At 33.3% G+C, this 10790-nt stretch overlaps 1 non-coding gene across 1 annotated transcript; it reads right to left on the bottom strand.

The window, feature by feature from the left end:
• Positions 1–9255: 9255 nt before the first annotated feature.
• On the bottom strand, positions 9256–9337 carry TRNAS-GCU (transfer RNA serine (anticodon GCU)). Its single transcript has one exon. It is a non-coding gene; the product is annotated as a tRNA-Ser (tRNA).
• Between the last annotated feature and the right edge of the window lie 1453 nt (positions 9338–10790).

Here is a 10790-nt window from a genome sequence, read left to right as displayed (position 1 = left end):
TGAACTCTAAATATATTATTATTAAATTAAATAAATATTATCACGTTCTAAATTTATCCTTAACTTTAATCTCCAATTTTAATTCTTTTATTTAATTAATTTTGTAATTAATTAAATATTAAAGATATCATATTAATTCTACATTAAATTAAATCATTAATTAATTTTTCTAATTAGACTTAATTAATAGAAAACACATCAAGGACTCATATAACAACATACGAAAACCCTTCATAGAAAAACACATACTAAATCAAAACAAAAAGGGTTATAATCACGAAATAACATCATTTGATGCATTCGGAGGGTACTTAACTCAGATACTTGTCCTAATTATCAATTAGGACAATTGGCTAAAGGGTTTAGGATTTGGACTTAAGAGTTTATCTCCCCTCTCTTACCATTGAGATAATGCGATAGGGTACGCTCATCCTGGCAATTCAGGGAAGTCGATACCCGGTACCTGCAACCTGCATAAAATCCACGCATGTACAGACACAATATTCTAAGCTAAACAGACAATGGCAGGAAGTGGTGCATCGTGTAGATCCCGACTAGCAGGTGACTACGACTCCCTTCCTTAACCACATCAGAAACACCATACATAAAGAAAATAAACACGCACACCATACACATGCAGTATGGGGTAAGTATCCATAAGAAAGCACATGTGATAATAAACCATCTAACTAATCATCATCGATAATTGAAAACATTGAATAATCATCATACATGCATGAAATATAGAGTACCAAGTAATCTCATCATATAATAAATTGAGTGTAAAACAACATCTGATAGTCTGAAAGTAATAATACTAATCCTCAAACATAAATTGGCCTAAAAGAGTTTGGCAAGATAACTGAAAATACGACTTAGGGGCAGGCACTACATCCACCCCCCCTAGACTTAGGCTTACTCCTGGAAGCCTACAAGAATAGAAAAGGTAAGGACTCACTGTGCAGGTCCCATTGGACCCTTTCCCCCTGTAGGAGGATAAGACTCCACTGAGTACACTCAACACAGTTAGAGCAATATGATTCTGTTTTAATAGTAAATCGAAAACCATATTGATCCGACATTCATTTTAACAAATACCGAAATAGATTCCCTAAAACATTCTAAACAAGGATCAACATCCCAAATTCATTGGAAAATATACAAGTTATGATGTATAGATAAAAGATACATGTTTTGAAAACAGTAATTTCAGTTTTCAGTTTTGCCTATGATTTTGGTTTCAGTTTTGAAGTCTAAGTGTTGAAGTATGAAAAATATACCACTAACAGTTTGAGTTTAGGTTTCAGTTCAACTAGTTAACACTAGTGGCGTTCCAATATACCTAGAGCTCCCAATGTAGAAACTCGGGCTCTGATACCAGATGTAACGCCCCGCCAAGGGACCCAAAAGAATTAACCTAAAGTTTTACTAAGTTTGCTAAACATTTTTTTTTTTTTTTAAAGTAAGAATGTATAATATACACATCAAACACATAGTAGCGAAAGCAATAACATGTAATCATCAACAAACATACATCACAAGTTACATTCCTTAAGGATCCCAAGATGTGGAATCACATTTAAATTTAATTAATTCTAAGTCTAACAACTACCACATACATATGAAAGAATAATCAGAAAGTCCAATGTCCATAATATACATTTGTTCTGAATGCCTCTTGGCAAATTAATTCGGAATGCTCAATCATCCACTGTACATGTCACAGGGTATGAAAGGCTTAAAAGAATATACATATATAAAGATAAAGATACATCATCTTCAATTCCATGATACAAAGTACAGTAAAATAAATGAAATTATATACCATACATGATACATCCATCCATCGTAAAAAGATAAAACATCTACCATAAAATCTAACCATTCATCATAATAATCCATGAACAGAATGAAGGTATAAGCCAATAGTAATACTCCAGCCACGGTGTCTCAGATGGATCTCAATGGTAAGAGTAAAAGCACTACCACCCGACCGCGTGGAACCTAAATGGTCCACTCACACCGCGCTGAGGAGATAGTCTCAAGTCCCAAACAAGGTATCAAAACACAAAACACAAGTACTCTCTAAGTCTGGGAAATCCTAAAAGTATACTAACTCAAGGGTTCCTAAAAAGATCGACATCTAAACCCAGAGGTAACACAAGACACGTAGGAAACCTAATATGCAAACGGGAAAGTGTCATCGCAAAAGTCACGTAGAAGTTACCCGAGCAATCCCTTAGGAATCCTGGGTCCCTACTGATCCCTACGGCCACTAGTATCCTCTCGTACTAACGAGGCATACTATGGAATGCAAGGTCGTAACCAAGCGTTCTCTCTACCCCATCCTAGTCTGTAATAGCACTCAAGGCATGGGAGAGAACATACAATTATCTTGTTAGGTTCATTTTCTCTCATTTAGTGTAAATGTTTTCACTTATTAAAATAACTTACAATGGGTTACTCCAGGCAGCCTCTTAGGGCCCCGATCCCCATTGCAAACCACTTCCCGACACTACACATAGATAACCTACCCTAGGTTCATGAAATCATAAATCAAGAATCATAATAAAATCACCTCAGTCCTATACAAGCAACTGAAAAACATCATAAAAAGATAAGCCACAAAATTACATCAGTTCTTCATGAGCAACAGATAAGCATCAAATAATAATCATATGATCACGACAGTTCTCTATCAGCAACTGAAGGCATCAATGATAAATCAAAAAATCCAATGGTCCTCCAATGAGCAACTAGAAAGTATCCCAATAATAAATTACAATACTGATCGAAGACTCCAAAATGGTCAAGTCAACACATGACAAACACTTCAGTCCTCTCAAGCGACCGAAAAGCAATCCAAGTATAACTGATCGAGACTCAAAAATGGTTATCAAATATAACTGATCGAGACTCGAAAATGGTTAAGTCAAGTATCTCAAATACATACATCTCAGCTTCACACAAGGAAACTGGAAACCAATAACAAACAGTAAACACAATCATGTCATAGAGCACTTCATCGCATTACCATGGTCGGGTTAATGAAGATCGAGACCAAATCATCATGACATCACATTCACAACCCCGAGCCTCTGGTAACAACCTAAACTGGTCAACGCTAAACCAACCCCATAACACTCAAAGATAAGTAGTACAAAGAACACATAAAAAGGACAATCTACAGTTTGGTTGAATTAGAAAACACATAGTTTGAGTTAAACAAGAGGGTTTCAGTTTTAGTGTAAAGTTCAAGTAAATAATCTCGTATTTCAAATTGGTTGATAATATACTATTGAGCCAATGTAAGGTCTTTATTCCCAGTTTCATATATATTTCAAGTAATAAGTTTTCATTGTTTACTTTACGAGTTAACTCATTCTTGTCTTAGATAAATCTTGACTAAATAATAATCATTTATTAATTATTAAAATAATAATAATTGATTATTAAATAAATAATAAAAAACTCAATTTCATTAATAATCAAATTTTTTAAATAATAACATAATTATGATATTTCTTATTAATTTAGTTAATCCCAAAACCAATTTACCTTACTAAATTAATAATAATTATTTATTTAATAATAAATAATTAATTAATAAACAATGTCTATTAAAAAAATTCTCTAATAAATAATATTCATAATCATTAATTAATTCAATAATAACAACTATGATAAACATTCATTTATTAAATAATATTTAATAAATATTAATAATGCATAAATTTATATATATATATATATATATATATATATAATTAAACTTAATATATATAACTTTATCATAACCTAACTAATAAATCAAAACAAAATATGAACAAGAGATATTAAATCGCTACTGGCTGTTGTCGCAGCAAGGTACTGTTGCGTCAGCAGTACCTGCTGTTGGTACTGCTGCCGCAGCAGTACATACTGCGACACACGGCAGTGAAAGGACGGGTGGGGGTGTGGGTCAACGACCCCCCCCCCCCCGCCCATATTAATATAAATTTTAATTAATTCCTTTTTTTTTTTATAAAATATTTTATCATAATTATTATGTTTGCAAAATAAAAATTTTAAATAAATTTATTTATTTTATAAATTTTATACATATACTACATTTTATAACCAATTCTTTTCAAATATAAATTTATTTATTTTATGAAATTAATAATAATTTATAATTTATTAGACTATATATATATTTTATTTTTATTTTTTATTTTTTATTTTTTATTTTTTTTTTTTTTTTTTTTTAATTTTTTTTAAATTTGATCACCACATTACTCTGATAGAGGAACTATTGCCAACTATCCAAATTTTCAATTTAGAATTTTGTTTTTTTAAATTCGAACCCTTCCTAATTTAATCGTGTCTTCTTTAAGTTAGAAGATGAGGGTTCTTAATTAAATTTATTTTTCTTCTAAACATAATTTAACAATACCCTATCGTAGATACAGAACCAAAGAACAAGAGATTCATGCAATGAAACCCAGAGACTTGATTTTAACACTCATGAAGAAGACAGGAATCTCAAATTGCATAATTTAACCAGTGATCAAAGCACAAGACCCTACCTGGTCCTGATGCTAATACGAAGTCCCCGAAACTGTGAGAGGATTTGCTTCTCTTCAATATCTTTCCTATAATTCTCTTTCTGAAATCCCCTTCCAAAAATTGTCTCCCAAAATTCTTGTCTCTAAAATTCTTTTCCCAAATTCCTTCTCCAAATTTGTGTCCCCCAAAAATGAACCCCAAAGTTGCGATAAGGAGTTTTCTCCTCAAATCGGGGCACTAATTGTGCGTTCACCCGAGAAGACTCTTTGCACAACTGAGTTAACTCAAAATTAACTTTTATTATCTTTTCTTTTATTTTGCATTCATCTTTTCATGCACATTAAGTTGAATTATTAAATAACTTTATTTAATATTCCACTTGACTTCTATTTTAAATTAATTTATTACTTTAATCTCATGTGCACTTTATGAAATTAAAATAACATTATTATTTCTATTATATTATCTTTTAATTTATTTCTTTTATTTTCAACTCAAGCTCACATCATGCGATCTAGAAACTTTAATAATTTAATATCTTTTCCACTTTTAATTTATTTTAGAAACTTAATTGATAAAATATTTAATTAATTTAAATAACAATACTATTTAGCATTTATTTAAAAATGAACTCTAAATATATTATTATTAAATTAAATTAATATTATCATGTTCTAAATTTATCCTTAACTTTAATCTCCAATTTTAATTCTTTTATTTAATTAATTTCTCAATTAATTAAATATTAAAGATATCATATTAATTCTACATTAAATTAAATCATTAATTAATCTTTCTAATTAGACTTAATTAATAGAAAACACATCAAGGACTCATATAACAACATACGAAAACCCTTCATAGAAAAACACATACTAAATCAAAACAAAAAGGGTTATAATCACGAAATAACATCATTTGATGCATTCGGAGGGTACTTAACTCAGATACTTGTCTTAATTATCAATTAGGACAATTGGCTAAAGGGTTTAGGATTTGGACTTAAGAGTTTATCTCCCCTCTCTTACCATTGAGATAATGCGATAGGGTACGCTCATCCTGGCAATTCAGGGAAGTCGATACCCGGTACCTGCAACCTGCATAAAATCCACGCATGTACAGACACAATATTCTAAGCTAAACAGACAATGGCAGGAAGTGGTGCATCGTGTAGATCCCGACTAGCAAGTGACTACGACTCCCTTCCTTAACCACATCAGAAACACCATACATAAAGAAAACAAACACGCACACCATACACATGCAGTATGGGGTAAGTATCCATAAGAAAGCACATGTGATAATAAACCATCTAACTAATCATCATCGATAATTGAAAACATTGAATAATCATCATACATGCATGAAATATAGAGTACCAAGTAATCTCATCATATAATAAATTGAGTGTAAAACAACATCTGATAGTCTGAAAGTAATAATACTAATCCTCAAACATAAATTGGCCTAAAAGAGTTTGGCAAGATAACTGAAAATACGACTTAGGGGCAGGCACTACAATTAATTACGTATGTTTGCAGTGAACATACGTAATTATATAATAATATGTTCGATGCGAACATTGTTCTAATATATGTTCGCTGCAAACATATTTAGTATGTTCGTTGCGAACATATAATAAACTTGATTTCATTTTTGCAAAAAAAAATTGTATTTCTCTTCGTCCCGCTAAAGTGGAACCCATTATTGTGGGTTCACCCCAAAGCCTCCCCTTTTCTCTGAAGGAAAAAGGGAAGTATTAAAGTCTCCCATACACAAAATGTTGTCCTGCCTCATCGAATCTGCTACTTTCGTTGTCTCATCCTAGACTAGCAGCCTATCATTGCGGGTGTTGGGGGCATAGAAGTTTTAAAAAATTAGTTACCAACTTGGGAGATGAATCCCATCACCACAAAATGGGTATTGAGGAGGACACCTTGCCCACAACCCTATCAAGGTTCCACAACGTTGCAATGCCAAGAAAATTTAGTTGTTGGCTAAATGTAGTTAGCCACTCTAGAGAACACATGCTTTGTCATTTTCACTTCCTAAACAAGAATCATGTCATTATTAAGTTCGATGATATTTTGTTTAATTTCATACTACTTCCTGGAGCTACTAAGCCTTCTCACATTCCAAGATATTATGTTCATCTCTTGTGTGGTTTGATTTCCTTCAAGGTTTTTTGTTTCCCCTATGCTTTTTCCTTTTTTGTTTCCTATTGACGAAGGTTCTTGATCGGAGATCTCCCCACTCTCACTATTGACCCAACATCAACCTTATTTCTACCTCTAGGCTTCCTTTTGGGGACCATCTATTCAACTTCATTGCTTAGGTAGTCAAGGTTTGCAAACATAGAGGTAGGGAAGTATATTTCAAAAATAACTAGGAGTGAGACCACCAGGGTTCCATTTGTGAGCGGTGAGTCGTTCTCCTTGCTTGGGGATATGTTGTAGGGAGCAATCTTTTCAATCGCGTCCTCCTTCAACAAGTTAATTTGTCCTTCCCCAGGTTGGGCCAATTACATGGAAAGAACTTCAACAATCCCCCCTCCTCATGCTCCATCATTGCCTTTTCCTTAGGTTGACAAAAGATTATCTCATTTGCTTTCTCATCAACACCCTCCCTCACAAGGGTCCTCACCCTCTCCCTTTCCTTACTTTGAGCTTCCTTTGGTTCTTGGAGTTCCTCAACGCTTGTGTCCATTGATTTTACCAGTTCCGTGATCCCCAAGGGTATGGTCTGGTTTGTCATTTCTACAGTGTTTGAACTTTCAACCACCACCACTCCAAGTGAGGATACTTTATCCTTGAGTTTATCACTCCTTTTACATTCCACAATCAAATGGTCAAACATGTTGTAACGTTGGCAGAAGGGTGCAGCATTCTCATATACAATGAGTTGCAACCAAGTACCCCATTTTGATTTCAGATCCACTGTGGTCAGAAAAGGTTTGTTCATACCCACATTCACACAAAACCTAGCAAAGCCCAGTTTAGTCTTGGAGTTGGTTGTTATATCCACTTTGATGAAATGCCCAAAAGAGTTTCCAATCCATCTAAACACTCGCTCATCCCAAAACTCCAAGGGGAATCCAAGTAATCTTATCCAAACTGACGCAGATATGTAGCTCGGTCAAGCTCAAGGCTAAAACATGGTTTCCATTTCATGACCATCAACAGGTGTTTACCAAAGTGCCAGGAACCCACCATGACTAACTCACGGTCCATTTTAGTAGTGAAACTAAATAGGAAAAGGGAGTCTGTCATCAAAGAAATAGTCACCGATCTAGAGAATTTCCACCGAAAGGAGCACCATTTTCTCACCATATCCACCGTATGTCGAAACGAGACAAACTTTCCAACAAGACACAAGAATAGTCCCAAGGAAATCAAATTAACCACAAAGTTCGGAAGTGAGATTTGTGGTCCTGTAGCTCCTAAGGAAAATGTGGGTTCCTCTCTAGAGTCCACAACGATCTTGGATCCAATGACAACCTTCAACCAGTTTGACTTTGGTATTCCAGTCTTGTCCATAGCCATTGTGGGGCCCTCCAGAGAGTGGGGGTCCAAACAGGCACAATTGTCAGGAACATCACATGGTTCTGTCAAGCCAAGATTCACCACAGAATGCAACTCCTGGGCATTTTGGGATTTAGTGGAAAGGACCAATTCCAGATCTGAGCACACATGTACTAGCTCTGGCGGAGCAAGAAACGGTGGGGGGGGATCCATCCCCCCAATGACTATGAAGGCATGAACCAAAGTTGTAGGTCGTATCAGGGGGGAAAGTTACAAAGCTAAGAAGGAAGAATTTTTATTTTTTTTGAAAAATACATTCTAATATGTCAATTGAAATAATATGTTTACACTATATATTGTGAAATTTTATTTTTTTTTCATTACATCTTAATTCAATACTTGCAAAGCTATTAACAATATTATAATATCTATAATTATTTTCTAATTATGATAATTTATCTACTACATTTAAAATTGAATAATAGTTCATTTCTAGTATCCCTATTAATAAAAACATAATACTTTAAAATATAAATTACAATCAATTTTTTAAATCTTAGATATTATTAACTTCTTTTTTGTTAGAAGGTTTAGGAACCCGATACGAGCCCACATGTGCACTTCTTTAGCTTAGAGCCAAGGACTGAGGGGCATCTACGCCATCAAAATCACCCAAGGTGATCCCTGATGGGCTCTTTGTGAGTCATTCAATTTCACCAGTAGACCAAGGACCTTTTAACTTTTTATCTAAATTAAACAAATTAGTTTGAAATTTAAAATCTCTATTCTAAAATATTGTTAAACCCTATAAATTATAATTTTCTACTTCCACAAAGATAAAAGAAGAATTTTTTATTTTATTTTATCTTTTTCCCAATTTGTTGGAGGCTGTTCTTTTGGTCATATGATTTATAAATGACAGTTTAGTCATTTTGTTGTCCTTCATTTTATCAATATAATGTAAGCACTAATTACTAATATTTACAAATCTAATTTGTAAGTTTCCAAATTTATTTATTTGATAAAATAATATCAAATTCTTAAAAAATCGTGAATTACTAAAAATTAAGAAAGTTTCTAAACTTATGTATTGCATACAACAAATTCAAAAAGAAGTCTCATCAGCATTCCAAATCTGGGGTGCAAAGTAGCATGAACATGCCTCTGGCAAAAGTGAGAAACCAGACGTCGCCTGAGAGATTCGAACTCTCGCGGGGAAACCCCATGTACTTAGCAGGCACACGCCTTAACCACTCGGCCAAAGCGACTTCGTTGTTTGTATTTTTCATTATATTCAAACTATATTATAGATCACTCTTCAATGATTTCCTTGTTCAGTGTCCGATGAACATTAGAAATCAAAAGGCAAGCTTCCACTCTCGTGAGTATTTTAATGGTAAAATTGTCTCTCGTAATAGAAAATAGTTGTCAGTTTATCGTCTTTGAAAGCTGTGTATTTCCGTTTTCCTATAGCATTTCATATCCCCTGCCATCATCAATTACTGATGACAATACTAAAGAGGAAGGTGTGACATCTTTAGGCTGTCAGAGAAGAGTCTACAATACAACTGTAAATTGTGAGTCTCTTATCAAAGAGGTCTTCAGTTCGAATCTACTTGTGCTTAATTAATAATAATACATAATAATTAAAACCTGCGCTTAATTAATAATAATACATAATAATTAATCTTGGCTTTGACCTCTTACCGATCTTACGGATCCAAAGAAAACAAAATTTTAGTCTGTCACAGACTAGCATTTTAGTGTTTCAATATAGTATCACTTAAAAATCACATACTAAGGTTTCATTTTTAGGTTAAGAAAGTTAAATAGTCAAAATTGACCTTTTTTTTTCATTAATATGTAATGTTTAAGAGTGGCCTGCTAACATTGAACCACATCATCATTATTTGAAGTGGATTACTGCAATAAATTTGTGCATCAGCAGTGTAATTTCACACTGTTTTCAGCAGAGCAAAATTTTTGGATATATAACAGCATTGTGGAGAGAGGACAATTTTGGGAGTATGAAGACTAGCCGCTATATGACCATTCATTTCTTTTTGTTCTTTCGTATTAAAAGACTTTTCTATAAATTATTTGTAAGTAGTATCGAAAATTTGAATACTACAACTGATTTCCTGCTGCAGTGTAGAGATGAATATTATTTTCTTGTGTTTCTTCTAAATTTCCGTTTACATTAATTTGCCTGCTTGTCTATATTTAAAGATTAAGCCTGCCTCAACCTACACCGACTTGCAACAGCTTCGGTTCACCATTTTTAGGTCAGATTTGATTGTATGATGTAGTTGGGGATCTCAATGAATGCCAAACGTTTGTGAATCAATTGAAAACAATTAATTATGGCTAGTAGGAGTATTTAGATTACAAAATTTCTATGAGCTAAGATAGGAAAAAATTGTAAGTTTGGTGCAATAGCTTGGCAGTGATATTTGTAGGAGGAAGGGACATTAAAAACTAAAGTAGAAAACAAATAAACCGATGTGCTACTGCACAGGAATATATCTTAGCAAGGCATTCGAACTGCAGGTTACAAATTGTTAACATATATCAAAAACTTCAGAGTACATGAAATTGGTTGTTTTAAAGCGAGTTGTCTCTGCCTAAATAAAATGGGAGTGTTTTTAATTTATCTTGTCTGGTTAGAGACTTCTTTCACAATCTATTTTCTACTCTTTGGATGTTTTGTCAACTTTGGTC

Source organism: Cupressus sempervirens, chromosome 6, assembly GCF_028749045.1.
Source record: "Cupressus sempervirens isolate cs-2001-9-10 chromosome 6, ASM2874904v1, whole genome shotgun sequence".
In the NCBI taxonomy this organism is placed as follows: Eukaryota; Viridiplantae; Streptophyta; class Pinopsida; order Cupressales; family Cupressaceae; genus Cupressus; species Cupressus sempervirens.
The sequence above is the reverse complement of the archived record's forward strand: the minus strand, read 5'-3'. Positions and strand labels throughout refer to the sequence as shown.